The following is a 19,780-nucleotide window of genomic DNA, read 5'->3' on the forward strand; positions in this document are numbered from 1 at the left end:
CTTTACTGGATGCATGTGCATATGCATGTGAGAGAGTGTAACTTCTATAATAAAGGATCGTCTGAATTATGTGTGTGTGTGTGTGTGTGTGTTATGACTCCCACGACCCGTTGAAGTTCAGTACATGTTTACGTACGTCCCTATAACTTAGTAGTTTCGCAAAAGCATACCATAGAAGTATCAAGTTAAAAATAAATATTCTTTCGACTTGTTCGATAAAAATCCCTTCAAGGTGGTGTCGCAGCACGACTGCACTTCAATAACAGTAAAAAGTAAAAGATAAACGAATTAGTAGCATCGAGGAAGATCGAGGGGTCAAAGACCAAAATGAAATCTTCCCAGTTTTGACATTACATGTTATATGTATGACTTTTCTACTGCTAAATCTGCAAGAAAATTGTGTTTTCCTAAAACAAAACAAAAACAGAAAACATCAAACATGTGAGAAAATGAGAATAGTGATAGATTCAATCTACAATTTCAACTTTTAGTTTCATTAACATTGACAGTGTTTCTTTAAACTGATTTCTGTTTTGATATACAAGCTGACAATTGTTCCGTTGATGTGAAAATAAAGAAAAACAAAGTCAAAGCATAGAATAGTATAAATATAGAAATATATACATATAAATACATAACTTTATGTATGTATGTATGTATGTATTATATATATATATATATATATATATATATATATATATATATATATATATATATATATATATATATATATATATATATATATATATATATATATATATATATATATACATGTATATATGCGTATGTTTACAGATGTGTGTGTCCGTAAGAGAGAGAGAGAGAGAGAGAGAGAGAATGAGGAATGAGAGAGAGAAACATTTTCTGAGAGCTTCAAGGAACAATGAAGGAACAATTATAATTAGAAAATTATATTTGGCTCCGTTGTTTTGGTAGTATTAGTAAGATTTAAACTAAGATACTAACGAAATTTTGCATTGCAGGTTATTGAATCTCGCAACCCACTCTTTTATTCCCAATAATAAAAACGATGACGTTGTCTTATTTTTGTGACAATGATAGTGCAGTCTGTCAATTTCTGCTGGTTTCTACAATATACATAGTTTCTTGATATTATGACGTAAAGCACAAGTGACGTCTGTTCCGATTATTTATTTTACCATCAATAACTGCGAAGGAAGATCACAGATCACAGTGGCAAGTTTTCCTCAATATCGTTTTACTATAGAATGATTGCCATATAATACGAATTTATTACGTTCATACAGTTCATAGGTTTACAAAGGAAAGAAAAGATAATTGATTATATAGTAGTGGTTTTCTAATATTTTCTTAGACGACTCTAGAGCAATAGATAGATTTATATAAGCGATCTAGAGAACGGGAATACATAGCAACCCTCGGTGGAATTACGAGTATAGCAGTTAGAATGACGAAACTAAATAATCTTAGTTTTGTAGGCAAACACATAACTTCTGACATTCAAGTAACATAAAAAGTACTACTAATATAAATCTATGGATGTCCTATGGTAGAATGTTATATTCAATTTTCCTATATATTTTTTACCTAAGGGAATGGATAAAAAAACGAACTTAAGGTAAACAGAAATGAACTCAAAATGGTCATGATCATAACAACACTCCGTAAATATTGATTTACGGATTGTATTGATTATATTCATATATTGATATTATATTTCCTTCATGTGAATATTTGTTTCTCCGATTGAATCAACCGTTTGATATACTTATTCGAACTCTTCTCTGAAGCATAATATCATAGATAATATACACATATAAATATATCGATTATATTGATTAGATCGATTCATCACCTTGCTAATTACAATAATGAAGTTTTCACACGCTGACACAGACACAGACATAACAAAAATGACATATTGTTAATTACATCGATCTAATCGATTGATTATATAGGTGTCGGTGAGTGAGAACCTACATAGCGCACATATCTATTGGAAATGGTACCCATATCTACAGCATATTATAGCTTATTTCCCTGAAAAGACAGCCGCATTCGATATTATAGCTCCAGATAAGGACAGCTAGTGGCAGTCATAGCCATTACATATTTTACCATAGTTTTACTCGCACAGAGGTTCACCGGGCCTGAAAGTAACAAAATCAACAATAATATTTGGCAATTATTTTAATCACCATGAAATAATAAATGTTAAGATCGATATTGGCGAGTTGGGAAAGCAGGAATTGAGAAAACAAAATGTGATTAAAACCGGAGAAGTATTCTGTTTGGTATTTTATCGATTGTAACCGAGAAAATTTCGGGTAAACACAATCAGTCTGATAAGTAATAACTTATAGATATGTTAATACAGCGAAAGCAGATAATAATAATAGATAAATCTTCCTTGTGAGGAAAAAGTGTAACTGGTAATGTTACATCTAATGTACAAGTCACAATATCCAGGGCATATTATATGTTAATACAACCTTAGATTTTTTTATAGGAGAAATTGCTCTTAGTGATGTTAGTGAAATCTTATTACTGACAGTATTTTGTAATGTTACTGTGATCACACATTAGTAAATTCCTATTTACATCTATCTATCTATCTATCTATCTATCTATCTATCTATCTATCTATCTATCTATCTATCTATCTAGCTATCTATCTATCTATCTATCTATCTACACACACACACACACACACACACACACACACATATATATATATATATATATATATATATATATATATATATATATATATATATATATATATATATATATATATACTTATAGGCAAGTTCAAAGTTCTGCGCATTTTGTATCAAATCCAGAACTTACAAGTCATACTTCTTAACATCATACGCAAATGCCTGCCTTACTTCGCGCACTCATGACTCGCTATTTTCTCGTTCCCTTAACACCCACAAACACCCCAGGAACCGTTACATACATATTATTCTACGTGTAAGTTTTGGTTTTCTAGATTATTTTTTCTCTGTCCCACTTTCTTCGTACGACAGCATGCGCTCGGCGCATCTGTCAAGCGCATGTAAGTATACCATTCCTTCAAACGAAGCAAATATAAAATATTCTACTTAAATACTCTCTCGAAGTGTTTCAGAAAATAAATTTGTCTCGAACATTCAGAGTCAAATACATTAATCTCTGAGATGTTCAGCTAATATTTACTGCCATTTGTTAAAGTATTGTAGCGACAGTTTTATTAGAATATGCTTGTAATAGTCTTTGAAGCCGTATTAATTGTACTTATTTTCCAATTAAAATTAAATAGCAGTCATAAAATGTCGATGTCGAAAAGTTTGAATGTTTTAATAACAATATCAAAGTCTTTGTTCTGACAAAAGTTATTGTTTTTTACCTCATGTTTAAAACGCAATAAACGCACGCTGAGAGCAATTAAAAGATGTGAAGATGAAAGACCTACAGAGTTTAGCTTTTAGCAGCAGATGAGTATAAATTAATTAATTGTAGGTGGTGGACAATAAAATTAAACAATTATAGCCAATATTACAAAACAAGAAACCGGTCATACAAGGTACTCAGGTTAAATCAAATACTATGGTCTCTTAATTAAATTTCAGATTCTGATCTAAAGTGTGACATAAGTGATGCACACCATATTATTACAAATATAGACTAGGATATTAAGCATCTAATTAAAGAATATTAGCAACGCAAAGAGCATTTTAATGAGACAAATGAAAAAACAGTTTATTAACAAGTTTTCCTTACATAAACATGTCAACAAATGTAGAATGAAGGATAAACTGAATTATTGCGGCACTGTATATATAATGGTCCCCGGAGGATGAAATTCAAATTCTTTCTAATTTTTGGCTCCGGACCAGCTATTTTGAGGGGAGGGGAAGCTGATAACTTTCATTTCACTGCTGAACTGGTGGATCAAGTGATGGATGGATCGTTTCAAAATCTCAAACTGTTTTGGTGCCAGTGAGAAGACACATAGTCACTGAAAAGTAGCGGTTGTCATCAGAGAAAGATTAAGAGATATTCAAATCAAAATAGATAGATTTCAAGGGGACATTCTCTCTCCCGTCTTGTTTGCAATCGCACTGATCCGATCCTTGGTTACACTACAGAAACGTAAGAAAAGATACCCAATGGGAAAGAAAAAGAAAAAAAATGAACTATGTAATTATGGAGAGATTTAAATATTTTATGGCAAATGCAAAGAAGAACTAGACTCCTTATTGAAAACAGTGAGAATATTTGGTACTAATATCAGCGCGCTTTAGGACTTGGAAAATAGGCTATGATAGAGATGAACGGAGAACGGAGAAACGTATATAAACTTGCTGGAATATATCTACTTAATGATGAGATTATAAAATCATAATATAGCGCAAACACTCGGGAGCACAGGAAAGTAACAAAATGAAACATTATAAAGAATATTTTTGCAGAAAGTAAACTCTTAAATACAAATTGAATGCGGGGAAAACATAAAATTATTCAACTTGAGCAGTTTTCCTTCATTTCATATTTTTTGAATTTGCGTTTATACTAGAAATGTGTGTTTCTATTACGCTTAATGCATACGTATTCTCCTCACTGGGCAGTACATTTCATGAGATTTCCCCGCTTCTTCCCCAACATTTTGAATTTTATAAGGCATCTCAATACCGTTAGGTAACATCATTCATTTGGAAAATATTATCTGGAACTCATAAAATATGTTTACGATATTGGATATTAGAGAACCATGTTGAGTGTGAAATATATTTCTTATAGCATACTTACCTTCTTTGCGTAATTTCATCAATGAATACACTTACATTCATCAAATATATAGATTCCAACTTTTCGCACAACGCCAACAAGTTCAGGATGTGAGGATATCGATTACATCAATCCCAGTGCTTAACTGGTACTCATCTTATCAAGCCGGAAGCGATGAAGGCCAAAGTCCACGTCTGTCATATATATATATATATATATATATATATATATATATATATATATATATATATATATGACAGCTTCTTTCAATTTCCGTGTACCAATTCTATTCCCGGGTCTTTGAAACTATAGTGAAAAACACATGGCCCTTAGTTCCATACAGTTAGACTGAACTCGGTACGATGCAGTCGGGAAGCAAAACGCTGAGAAATTACCAGTTCACCATCGAACGCACTGAATAAGATTACAGGGACAGAAAAAAATTCATTATGAGAAAGAAGTGTCGTTGAATGTTATCACTGAGATGCTTGCAAAAATGCAAACTAATACACAATTTGCTTCTTAATATTTATGGAACTATACATTGAAAGACGTCCATAACTTTAACCACATGTGGGGTATAAGAATATCAGAAGACAGAAAGACATGAAAGTCAATTATTGGACAGATCAAGGCTGCTTTCGATGAGATCAAACATTTATTGCCAAATAAAAGGTTATGAATAAGTATAATGAAATGTCAATACATTTATATATAGCTGTGTGATCTGAAATACTTAGAAGTACGAGCAAAAGCTTATCAGTGCCTTGCAGACAGAGTTCGTTTCATGAATGATGGAGATATATACGGATAGAACAGCATTTGCTGAAGTCTTTAGATAAGCAGAAAAAATCGCTGTCTTCTCAACACAGAGATGAAACGGACTATATTCACTGGACATCAAATGAGTGCTGATCAGTTAATGTCTGTTGAAAAAGTGAAAGAGAGACGACCACGATCAAATCAGAGAGAGAGAAGTTATTCGTTGGCTTCACAAGCTAGTTTTAACGAATGCTGTTGTGATCCGTGACCGCTGACACCTGTAGGCATGTTGTGTAACGAAGAGTTTATTCTATAAACTATATTACCTACATACTATCTCCTTCATGTCCACAAAATATATTCTAAAAACTATATTGACTATTTACAATATAATATGGAGCACTGTTGCTAATTCTGGTGTTTGAAACATCTACTTCTGTAAGAGGGAGGCCAAATAGACACAGCAACATCCAGTTGTTAATATGGAGCTGCTACGGAAATTTCTGGATCTCAAAATCACACACGCATTCGAATGTGTGATTTCAACAGGATGGGGTTACCCCTCACATAATGAGCTAAATGAAATTTTCTTAGAGAATAGATTCTAGGGCACTTGATCTTAAGTGGTAATAATAAATGACCTGCACTCTGGATCGAATTTGCTTGATCTCGCTCCTTGTGATTTTGTTCTTGGAACCAGCAATTTCAGGTCTACAAACATCGACTGACAACTGTTGATGAATTGCAGTCTGCTATACGTCAATCAAGCGGATACATAGTGTCGGAAATGACACGCAGATGATAGAAAACTCAAGAAATCAATTTCAGCAGTTTATCAGGATTAGAGGCCGCCATTTAAACGATGTCATTTTAAAAAACAAATGAAATAAACTGTATCAGTTTAGCTTAACCTTATTGTAATGTCGTTTTTTCTTAATAACATTTACCTTAATCTTTTTGTCAGCTCGTCAAATTGGAACCTTTTTATAATTGAACGGTATGTGTAAATATGTAATTTCATGGTGGGTTGGGTGTTGCTTCAAGCAGATCGAGTTATCATGTAAATACTTCCTCGTGTTATGGTTTGTGTTCCGGCACTTGATGCACTTCGGATTTTGCGGAAACAGCTGCTTGGAATTTACCATGAAGCGGATCGATACAATTTTGGTATTTCCAGCTTGGTCATCCGGTATTTCCCAAAACATGATTCTTGAATGGAGATTATTGATTTTTTTTTCATTGAATCCTTGACTGGAAAATATCGATTTTCTTTCTCTGCACTAAATGACGGAGCCATCGTGACTGTACTTCGATTAAAATTTCAGATTATCAGCTTGGAATTATGAAATTCCTCTATTAGTACTGTATCATTTAATGTTACGTAGACTGCTACAATATTGATTTCAAATTCTGACGTAAGACCAGCAATTTCGGGGAAGGGCTATGCGACTTACGTCGACACCAGTATTCAACTGGTACTTATTTTATCGATCCTGAAATGATGAAAGGTAAAGTCGACCTCAGCGGAATTACTCAGAGCGTGAAGACAGATGAATTACCATCAAGCATCTCAACCGGCGCGATAGGAATTCTGTCAGATTGCGACTTAAATTTTGTAAGTATTCATATTTAACGTAACCACCAAGATAAAATTTTATTTTCGGTGTTGAGTGATCTAGTAGACCAACCTGTGTTTTATCTCTCATTCTTATTTTGGACCTTAAAAGAGCCAAATATAAAGAAAATTTCGGTGAGTTAAGTACCCGAATTGTAATAAAAAGCAATAAATTGTACGAGGGGATAGATTCTTTAAAAACCTGACTTTTGAATTAAAGTATACGTGGATGAGCATTCCACAAACACGTGTACCCCTCACATATTTATCTACCAGAATCAGCAGAGCAGAGTACACGTGACACATATGTATCATTCGAATTCTAAATAGAGTTCATCGGATCAGTTTGTAAACAGTTTCGATCCATGAAGTTTCACTAAAAACGTATTAACCAACACGAAACCATTACCAATGAATCTGTTTTTGTACGATCCAGAACATTTGGCTATGCTTTTCGGTCCGAATAATGTTTCATGGTCCGAATAATGTTTCATACCAAAAATCTGTATTGATATGGATGGAAATTTTTTGTGCCACGGTTTCAGCGATAAAAAGAGGAAAGTATCGAAGAAATTGGAACGTTACTACTCCAAAACATATTCAAAGAGTCTTTGAGACTGTCTGTTTTGCAATCTTCGGGCCGTTCATATGGTAAATATGCTTTTCCTTGTGATTGTCTGATCGAACTGGCATTCAATTAATTAGCGATATGGCTTGTCTTATTAATAGCATTTTATCAACAAGCTGTGCAATGCGGTGCAACAAGGGACGCCGGTGTTACGATATAAAGTTCTTAACCACTAAGTCATAATATGTGAGACATAAACTTTAATAACTATGATATAAAACATAGGCACAGTATCAAATATTTTAGAGAGAAAAGGTTCTCACATATTCGATCCATATCAATATTGATATGTATTTTATCGATCTTGTAAAGATGTAAAGCAACGATTAAATCTGCAGGGTTTTATTGTAATAGATTGTAATAATACTGTCGATATTATTATCTCCAATCCTGTATCTCATGGCGGCAGGTTATCCGGTTTCCATGTCATATAGCTGACCGAAATCAAGGCAGTTCCCAACTGAGCGGGGCGGTTCTCCATCATATGGTTTGCTGTTTACAACTAGGTGGAGTGGAGCAACCTGAAGTGCAACGTTTTACTGAAGAACACAACGTACCACCCGGTTCAGCAATTTAACCAGTAATCTTCCGACTTTTCTTATTTGTCCACTGTAAGGCTATTTTTTGCTTCATGTTTATAAATATTATATGATAGTTATTCTTTGTGTCTACATGGGGAAGGTTCATAATGTTGTTTTTGAGGATATCTAGTACTGGTGTATATTCAGTGATGGAGACTGATTGATTCTCTAATTCTAAGTTTGCATTATTGGGTTCATTTCGTACAGTTGCTGAGAGTATCTTATATAAGGTTAGCGTACTATTGATTTTAATGAGTGTTTGTTATTGTCTACTTGTTACATGCCTTCCCGGTAACATAGTTACCAGACCAAAACTTTTTGCGAAGGAGAGATAGTCGATTAAACTGATCTGATATTTTACTGGAATTTTATAGCGTGGGCCACAAAGTAATGAATGGCAAATTTGGATTTAGTGAGGAATTGAACTAAAGACATAACAGAGCTCTATTTAATTTCGCGAAATTATGTACGAAACACTAATGTCTGCGCTAGTCCGCTACCCATTAAAAGTAGTACTAAATTCTTTCATAGGTAGAAAGCATCAAATTTTAGAGAAAGATAACGTCAGTTTGATAGATAAACGTATTTGACTGGTAGTTTAATTTGCTTCTTATAGAAAACTGAAAAATAATTAGGCCTATTGGCATGATTTGAACTCGGAAGTTTAAGAGGAAAAACTAGATACAACGTGGCATACCAATAATACTGACAGTAACTGTAATAACACTAGATAAAGTAAAGTGGGAAGTACCAAATGCCAATGCCGAGCGCAAGATATAATTAATTAATTTAAATTAGGCTCTTAATTAGAGAACAAAAACCAAAACCTAGCGGCAGTTGTTAGAAACTCTCAAAGAGGAAACAATTACAATAAATTAATTGACTTCTCAAAGTTAGATTACATGCTACATGCTCAGGGGAAGGAAAGTCTGGAATTCCTTTCACCTACTAGATGAAAACGCAATTGCATTTGCATCCTGCTTGCAAAGGAAGTTGAGACGTCACTTTCGTTAAGCACTCACACAAATTAAGGGAGATGAATTCTTAATTTCATGATATTATCTCCTCAGTTCTTTGAGAGATTTATCATCAGTGATATTCGTTGTTTCTTCTTTCCAACTAAAAAAGAAATCTTTTTGTAATTCTATGACTTCAAAGGCTTGTTTTTTGCGTGGAATACCGTACATCAAAGTCTTAAGCTAATTATCAAAATTCCTGACATTGGGTCACTTTCAGTTATTTCACATAGTTCATTGTGTTTTTATTATGCACTGTTTACGTGTTAAAAGTTTGTAGCTTCGTAACCAAGGGGTTTCGTCTGAGGCCCAATCTGCCGTATCTTCAGAATCTGGGCGCTTATTTGTCCCTTCACCGCCACCTGATTGCCGGCGCTGTTTTCTTTGCATCCCGTCCATCAACAGTGTACGTGGCTTAGAAAAATGTACCGGGGTCGAATCATCCAACTAAAATCTCTTCAAGGTAGTACCCCAGCATAACCGCAGTAGTTCGGTAAAAACTTATCACGTGATTTCGAAATTTGATCAATATAATCTTGTTTCTCACCAGATATTTCCACAATTACTCCGAGTTAAGGAGAAAACTTGACATTTATTAGTTCATGAGAAAAAAAAATGTGGAAAAGTGAGCGCTATAATTGAAAACGGATAAAGTGTATAGTAAAATAAAATCAGATATTATATCAATATATTAATATATTAAGTTATATTGAATATATTGTGTGTGTGTGTATATATATATATATATATATATAGAGAGAGAGAGAGGGGGAGAGGGAGAGAGAGAGGGGGAGAGGAAGAGAGAGATAGAGATCTATTTAAAAATATATTATATACATATACATATATGTGTGTGTGTATGTATATATGTGCATAAACGTATATATATATATATATATATATATATATATATATGCATATATATATGTACATGCATATATATGTATATATATGTACATATATAGATATACGTATACATATATATATATATGTATGCATATATATATATATATATATATGTATATATATATGTATATATATATATATATATATATATATATATATATATATATGTGTGTGTATGTATATACATACATATATATATATATATATATATATATATATATATATATATATATATATATATATATATATATATATATACATATACATATACATATACATATACATATATATATACATATACATATACACACATATTTATGAATGTGTGACATTGTGCAAATATATAAGAGTGAGTGTGTGTATATGTATATGACCATAAATGAAAAATGCATTAAATGCTACCAAAAGTACACGTAGGATAGACGCAACAAATCTATAAAAACTTATACATACATAATATTTGTATTCTCTCGTGACCATCCAAAGCTCTCATTAGCAATATATCCTGTCTCCAAAGATATCATATAAAAGATACAACACTATATATTGTCCATTGGATATATTCCATAGCACACCCATTTTGTTTGTAAGTCGCGTCGGTGATGTATGTTTAAACTTCTCAGATTAGATATTCCGCAAATATACCAGGTCGTATCAAATGATGGTAGATATATTTGTATATGAAGTTGTATTATATCAATGACTATATATACGTCTTCAAAGCATGCAATGGTTTGATGTTTACAAGCCAGAAGAGATATTGTTTTCATATTGACATATGTCAGTACTGCCATAGTTTGTTTTATTTCTCGCAGAACTGTCATCGAAGATAATAGCAACGTATATGTTTCATGTAGTAACATTAAAACAAATCATACTTCGTGTTCACTATTCTCACTCGTCCCTCATTTTCTCTTTCTCTCTTCTCTCCTAATTTTAGCATTTTATATTTGTATATATATACATATATATATATATATATATATATATATATATATATATATATATATATATATATATATATATGTGTGTGTGTGTGTGTGTGTGTGTGTGTGTGTGTGTGTGTGTATGAGTATATATATATATACATATTTATATACATAATGTATATGTGTGTGTGTGTGTGGAGGCGCAATGCCCCAGTGGTTAGGGCAGTGGGCTGGCGATGATGGGATTAGGGTTTCGATTCCCAGACCGGGCGTTGTGAGCGTTTATTGAGCGAAAACATCTAAAGCTCCATGTGGCTCCGGAAGGATTGGTGGGGGGGGGGCTAACCCTGAAGTACTCTTTCAGCACAACTTTCTCTCACAACTTTCCTGATTCTGCACCATGTCACAGAAGCAGAAGAACCCAGTTATGGCTGTCAGATAATTTCTGTGACCACATCCCCTTACATCTGTCCACCTTACTTACCAGACTGCAAACCCTTTGATTATTATGTGGGGCGCAGTTGAGCGAGAGACAAACAAAACTCCTTGTAACCCCATAGGTGAACTGAAGTCAAAGGTACGTATGTAATTTAGTGATATACACATAAAACGGCTCAATAGATGCACATACGAACCGCTTTTCTGCGATTACGAGTTTGGCATAGGATTAGATAACTGTGTAAAACAAAATATAGTCAGTGTACGGTAAGTGCAGAACTCTTTTCACAAATAAACGTGGGTAAGAGAAACAAACGTTTAAACAACAGAAGAACATTCTTTCACGGAACGATTCCAGCTGTACTCACAGTCTGACACCAATAATTACTTTCACAATACAAACCAAAGTTTCGACACGTATTGCGACAAGCCCTGATGCAATGACTTAAACTTTTCAGTAGAAGCTAAAAAAAAAAACTAAAATCAATAATAAATAAATAAATAAACGAAATAAATTTGGTTAACGTTCAATGACAAAATATGACCAAATGTTCTTCAAAACTTTTCTGTTCGTGCTCCATCATGATATAATTTGCTCGTAATTAATTATAATTAATAATATCAAAAGCATTAGAATTAAACTGAATGGTTTATTGCTACTAATAAAACATCAAATCTAAAGATATTGAAATCGAAATTCAATAAAATATTTCATTATTTAATCAATGTGATCTTTGTTTAATTTTCTAGACATTGAATATTTTAATTATTCTATTTTGTCTTTAATTAACATTATCTTCCTATTAATTAAATTACCTTGTACTAACAACCAAAAAGAATAGATAACTGACCGTGTGGAGTGGAAAGGCTAACGATTCGCACAGTCTTCTTCAAGGACAAGTTGAGATATGTAGTAATGCAGTCTGATGTAATTCACATGGATGCTTCATTATATATATATATATATATATATATATATATATATATATATATATATATATATATATATTATGCCATCCCATATATAATGCGGTTTCTTCAGTTGCCTGAACTAAAAGTCAGAAGTGGACGAGATAAACTATTTGCATGAACTTCTTTGTGTTGCTTAAATAAATTGAATATTTTCATTACTAATTAGAAGTAACTCTGCCGGTGAAGGGGTTTCATGTACTAATGTGACAGTAGTGGTACCTATGATATCGAGAATATTCGCCTGGATTTCTTTCGCCAGAATCAGTATGGATAAAGAAGTGCATTGTTCGGTAGCGGTCATTTGGCAACTGCTGTCATTGCGGTCGCGGGCACTCTGTAGGATGTGGTTATGAGTTTTTCGCTAGAATGTTGTTTTGGTTCCGAACTTCTGGAAACAAACCGGATCAGTGGTTTCGACAGTGCTAATGTAGTTGTAGAGAGGATAAATAGCGATGTGATTTTGCTATAATAATTATAGTTGATACTGTTGATTGAATAATAAAATATTTTATTGAACTCTTGATTTCAAGATCTTCAGATTTGATATCTTATCAAAGTTAACAGTCTATTAAATTTAATTCTAATCATATTCATGTTATTAATTACAATTAATTCCGAACAAATTATAAAATATCAGGATTTGTGATGTACCATCATACAGCAAAATAGTACTGTGGTAAAAGATAGAGATATGATACATGTTTATATGTCTAGTTCAGGGGTGGTGGACAGGGTAAGAGTTATACTGTAAGCATGCAAACTAATGTAGGGTATAGCAGCAGCTTTTGGGATTACAGTTTTCCATCTGATATGGACATTGAGTATTTATTCATGTTCCTGAAATAAGAGATTTGAATAGTATTGTCGGAGAGATAAGAGTGATTGCAGGTTAGGAGTGACACCATGGATCCTCTTTTACATACATTGAGTGGGATTGCGGTGGTAGCAGATATAGTGTGGGATTGAGGTGGCGAAGTTTTATACATAGTGATACGTTTAGTAGTAAGATTGCTGTAGCATCAGTAGACGCTGAAGACGACCGGGGAAGCGGAGACGATGGTGTTGATGGTCAAACAGTTTCTGTTTGGTTGTTGTGGAAGTGGTCGGGTTGAGAAATGAAGAGATTGTGCTGTAACAAAAGTGAAGTGATTTGCTTCTATTTATTGATTAATTAATTTGTTTAATTATTTATTTATTTTCCTCCTTGTTTATAATCATTTTGAAAGTTGTGTCCAAATTTTTTCCTTTTTTTTTGTGTTGAATTGGACGAAAGGAATTCGATGATTGGGAGTAACTGAATTATGTTAAATGTCTCCAAACCACTTGAAAGCGTTTCAAGTCGTCACCAAATTACTTTCAAAACTTGTAGTTTTGATGCAGTTTTGCTTACTCTTGTTGAAGATCTCATTTATTTTTCTCTAATAAATTAAGAAAGAATTTAATAATAAAGAATTTTCAAGCGTTTCAATTTTATCTAATTTCAACAAATCGGAAACCTGTAGTCTGCTGAATATTTTAAAAATACTTCTAGTAGCTAGAAGAAATTTTACAAGATAAGTGTTATTGCTTAATTGCTCCTTTGTAAACGAATGAAGACAAAAGCATATGTTCGTGGGTCAACAGCAAATATGTGGATTTCAGTTTATTATTTGTATGAGAATAGTCGGGAACATTTTCCTGACATTTGCTCAAGGAAGCTGAGGAAAATTGTCTAAAGGTGTCTTTTACCTTTTACTCGCTTCTGTCATTAGACAGCAGCCGTGGTGGGGGCAGCGACTTGAAGAACTTTCAGCTGAATGTACCGACCCCAGTACTTACTTTTTATAAACCCGCTACTTATTCTATTAGTTCTTTCGCCGAACCGCTAAGTTACGGGCACGTAAACACAGCAGTACCGGTAGTCAAGCGGTGGTATGGGACAAACACACACACACACACATTCAGTTTCTGTCTACCAAATCCACCCACAAAGCTTGGTCGGTCCGAGGCTATAGTAAAAGCTCGAGGCTATAGTAGACTGAGCCCGGAACCATGTAGTTGAGATGCAAACATCTTACCACTCAGCTACGCCTGCACCTATGTGTATGAAAATATAAAATGGACGTTTACATTTCAATATGGGATTTTTATGTAGTTGAGGTATAATATGCGTGCAGAACTTATTCGACTTCCCCGTGTTTGAAAAAGGGGGCATACTTCAAAAGTTATTCAGAGAACCGAATCCCAGCGGATCATTGTATTTTCTGATACTGACATGGAAATAGCAGACATTCTTGTTTTATTACTAGATATCAGGATAAATTGTCATTCAAATTGTTACTATTTCTGCCTCGCTAAATGACTTTTTTTTTCTTTTTATCTCACTTCAGATCAAAGAAAACATTGCGCAAAATATACGAATAACTTTAAATCAATTGGGATACGTAGTTATAGAAGTATATAATAACATCAAACGAGGAAAAATAATCTTGGATATTCTCGTAACTTTGCTTTTCTACTTTATTTTGCTTTTCTTGTTGAAGAGTGTTACAAAAATTCATTGACGTCATTTATGTTATTCCGTATAATACATACATACACACACACACGCACATATATCTATATATATATATATATATATATATATATATATTTGGAAATACATTTTGATAATACTATTACTACACTAAATAATTTGTTTCAAATTTTGACTCATGGCCAGCAATTTTGGGGAGGACGTAACAAGATTACATCAACCCCAGTGTTCAACTACTACTTATTTCATCAGACTCGAAAGAATAAAAGGCGAAGTCCTAGACAAAATATTCTTTTCTACTTTAGGCACAAGGCGCGAAATTTTGGGGGAAGGGACCAGTCGATTAGATCGTCCCCAGTACGCAATTGGTACTTAATATATCGACCCCGAAAGGATGAAAGGCAAAGTCGACCTCGTAGAAATTTGAACTCAGAATGTAAAGATAGACGAAATACCGCTAAGCACTTTGACCGGCGCGCTAACGTTTCTGCCAGCTCGCCGCCTTATATTAAACAAAATATTAAACAATCAAAGTACTATATATCCACTAATAACCTCGAATCCACCAAATCTTTGTGAATTATATTTGACTGATGTTGACAGTTGGAATGCCTTCACAGTGTAGCTCGTTTAATCCTGCCTTTGACAGAGATTATCTCTATCTAACCTTTTGTAATTATTCGGATGAAGTTCTTGAAAGAAGTTGACTGCCTCTCTTCCTCCCAACCTTTCATCAAGGAGGGCCTAATAATGTGACAAGCGTTGCCTATATTAATAATAAATAAACATACAAACAAATGAATAAATAAATATGATTTCAACCTTATAAAATCTACTGCTTAGCACGTAAATGCAACAGTAATAATAAAAATAAAAAGAGACTTTTGCAAATAATTGTGATATATGAGTACCATTTGGGCAGAACAACGTGGCAAAAATCGATGAAAAGTCTATAAAGTAAAACACTAATTGGTGAAAATAAACTCACTGACATGAAAATTCAGTTACACAAATTTAATTTACACAAACGAAAGATGTGTAAAAATGGATTAACATGTTCTCCAAAAGATTACTTTCTGATTCTATCTCCTCACTAACGAATCGATTATGCAGACAGTGCATTATATTCTGTTAAATATACATGTGTGTGTATGTATGCTTGTATAGGTGCGTGTTGTGTGTGTGTGTGTGTGTGCGTGTGTGTGTTTGTGTGTGTCTATACAGTAATGCCTCGATATACGAGTTAAATTTTGCCCGAATACCACTCGTAAAGCGAGAACTCGTAAAACAGAGGTTATTGTCCCATAGTAGCAATGTTTTAAATTGTAATTCGTTCCCAGAAAAGTATTTTACCTATAAAATTTAGAATATTCGTAAATAAATGACAATAAAACAACAGTAGAATGTAAAGAATATCTTATGTAAAGTAAAAAGAACGTCTAGTTCATTTCTAATAAAAAAAATATTATTATGATCAATTTCTTAATCACTCTCAGTCGCACTAGAGTCGCGCACACCACTTCTAGATGCGATCGCTGATTCACAAGCACCCGTAGACGGACTTGTAGATGTCAATTTATAAAACAAGTCAAGTGTTGTTTGCTTAGAAGAAGCTTTCTTTCGCTCTCTAAAAATTTCTCGGTAACACACAGAAGCACTGGTTATGGGAATAGTAAATTTGGATTTTGTGCTTGAAAGACACAACTCGCAAAACCGTTGTCTCGTAAAGCAGGTTCTCATAAAACGAGGCATTACTTTATTTCTTTCTATCTATCTATCTATCTATCTATTTCTCTCTCTCTCTCTCTCTCTCTCTCTCTCTCTTCATATATGTATATATATATATATATCTGCCTTTCTCTCTTTCTCTCTCCCCCCTCTCTCTCTCTCTCTCTCTCTCTCTCTCTCTCTATATATATATATATATATATATATATATATAAATGTATGTGTCAACGTGTATGTATATGTGTTTACATACTGTATTGGAGTAATCTGGTTCATATTGTATTCGGAATAATATCGGTCCAGCATTTCCGGAAGTCACTCTAGATTAGTCTCGCAGCATGGCTAATTTGTGACCCCTGTGCAACCGTTAACTATGCGTCTCAACGACCGCCACACATAATTTTATAAGAAGAATAGATTTAATATATATATTGTGGACATTACTTGAAATATGCATTACTCTCGGTTTCATTAATAACTAGATCCAACATAGGGAATTTGATTATTTATACGTCTATTGTCTATGATAGCGTTACCACTTAATTTATCATTTATACATTGTCCTCGCCGTTATCAATACTAACACCATCGTGATCATCACCGGTAGCATCATTGTCGTCGTCGACGTCAATATGATAAACCTCAAAAACATTATCCCCACCACCACCCCCACCATCATCATCATCATCACTGTCATCATGCTCATCATTATCACCGTCGACGTTCTCGTCGCCGTCCTCATCAGCAGGAGCAGCTGTACCTTCGACATCAGGATTTTTATTTTCTAGAGAAATGGTATTTCTAAGACAATATCTATAATTTTAGTGTCAATTCAGTTTATTTTACTAAGGGCCGGGGTTAGTTTATCATTTCGCGTTTAAAAACACGAAAAGAAATTCCACAATACGCAAATGAACAGTGAAGTTAAATAAAAGATCTCAATAATCCCCTTCAGTTAGAATGATTCACACACACCTTTGTTGGAATTAACTTAGAAAGCCTAGATTGGCTTTTGAATTATATAAGCAATATTTTTCGTAGGATTTGTGCAGGTCCCATGAGTACTATATATTGAATTTCTTCTATCTATGAATGTCTTGGAATATAAGATAAGTAAGAGCCAGCCCATTTTGCTATCATTCTAAGAGCACTTATGACAATAGGTATTGTTCTAATATTCATTTTCTACAATTTTCCGGCGATTCAACTTTGCCTTTCATCCTTTCGATGCCGACAAAAGAGTACCAGTCAAGTACTGGGGGTTGGTGTTGCCGTTGCTATTGTCGTTGTTAGCACTGAAGTTGATAGCATCGATGACTACTGTCAGCCGCCTTTCCCAAAATTTCAGGGTTTGTACCTATAGTAGAAAGCACGAACATAACTGGTTTTATTTACTTTCTGATTCAATATGCTGAAGTAAACGGAACGTAACTAAATTAGTTCATTAAATTAATCATTATCACAAGTGATTTGTTTATGTTCAAATTATATCAAATAGAAATAATTACATTGAACTGTTCCTTGTAATACTGCAACTTTTTGTTTCATGTCATCTCTGTAGCCATGCACATAGCTTAAATTTGTTATTAACTGAAATAGTTTCGTTATTTTGCGTTAGGTTATTATTAGAGTCGACTAATATTAATTTAATTATTTTCCCTCTTTATATGTATCATGAACGCCATAGACACGTAGATAACCATACAAACAAACGCGTGTACACACAGACACTCATAACTGCAACTAGATCATAGTTGTCCAGCAAATTCGATGATAACCATCTCTTTCAATTTTGGAGTCCTTGCTCACTGTATATCCCAAACCTCTGTGTGCAGCTTCATGTACAGACGGGTGATGCAAATATTTAGTTGAACAGACTACAGACTACTTATTCCTGCGTTTGTGGTTATTTATTTATTTATTTATCTATTATTATTATTTTCATTATTATTATTGTTATTGTTGTTGTTGTTATCATCATCATCATCATCATCATCATCATCATTATTATTATTATTATTATTATTATTATTATTATTATTATTATTGTTCAGTACTTTTATTTTTGTAACGTGCTTTCACTTCACTACCGAGCGCAGCTCTGTGTGCCTTGGGCATGTGCTGTGGTTTGCTGTGATGCTCTTATGGTTAATGTATTGAAAGTGTTTTGCGTAGGATGTGTGCAGTGCCCAGTAGTGCAATTTTCTGTTTTTTATATATATTATTATTATTATTATTATTATTATTATTATTATTATTATTATTATTATTATTATTATTATTATTATTGTTGTTGTTATTATTATCATTATTATTATTATTGCACGCCAGGCTTTATGCTTAGCCACATTTTGTCCTTTACGTTTTGGGTTCAAATTCCGCGAAGGTCGACTTTGCCTTTTATTAGTGATAAACTATTTCTTGTTTCTGTTTAACTTCAGTTGGGTTTTACAGAAGGTACCTTTCATTATATATGTGTCATCCGTGGCCTTTTCTACTGTTTATATTTATGTCAACATGTTTCAATGTGTCTTTTCTTATGACCGCAGGCTGTATTTTGTGCGAGCTTTGATTGCTATCTCTAGGAGCACGAGCGGTCGCATTTTCATCTAAGAAATACTTTATCACTAATGAATTCCATTTCATACATTGTGACTTAATGAAACTTCCCAACAACGCTTACACATTTCCCGGCATATTACTAGGATTACATATCGTTACCAGAATGAATGATATCAAAATGATTTATCAAGAAATAAATAAGCATTTAGTGTCGACTGAATGTGTGTAAAGCGAACAAACGAAAAACTGTCATATCCATGAGTGAAATATAAAATTAAGCATGTGACTTTAAAATAGTTCATTATCTGGAAAATAGATAATTATGGTTATTGACAATATTCAGAGATAGCAAATAATTCATGTAACTTGGTTA

At 33.4% G+C, this 19,780-nt stretch overlaps 1 protein-coding gene and 1 long non-coding RNA gene across 4 annotated transcripts in view; one reads left to right on the forward strand and one right to left on the reverse strand.

Annotated features, from left to right (window-relative positions):
- The window catches only part of LOC106877243 (uncharacterized), a 30,566-nt gene extending 29,495 nt beyond the window's left edge, over positions 1-1,071 (reverse strand). Inside the window, exons 1-2 of the long non-coding RNA XR_001410353.3 lie at positions 967-1,071; positions 355-407 (exon numbers count right to left, since the gene is read on the reverse strand). This is a non-coding gene — a long non-coding RNA (uncharacterized LOC106877243). The remainder of the gene's footprint in view (positions 1-354; positions 408-966) is intronic.
- LOC106877242 (somatostatin receptor type 2) overlaps positions 1-19,780 on the forward strand; it is a 185,422-nt gene that overhangs the window by 148,709 nt on the left and 16,933 nt on the right. The window contains exon 3 of one of the 3 annotated variants that reach the window (XM_052975927.2): positions 14,972-15,082. The exons of the other annotated variants lie outside the window; for them this stretch is intronic. The gene's annotated coding sequence lies outside the window, so the exon portion shown is untranslated. The remainder of the gene's footprint in view (positions 1-14,971; positions 15,083-19,780) is intronic. 3 annotated transcript variants of the gene reach the window in all.

The sequence above is a fragment of the Octopus bimaculoides genome, chromosome 23 (assembly GCF_046866305.1).
Source record: "Octopus bimaculoides isolate indiv1 chromosome 23, ASM4686630v1, whole genome shotgun sequence".
Classification (NCBI taxonomy): Eukaryota; Metazoa; Mollusca; class Cephalopoda; order Octopoda; family Octopodidae; genus Octopus; species Octopus bimaculoides.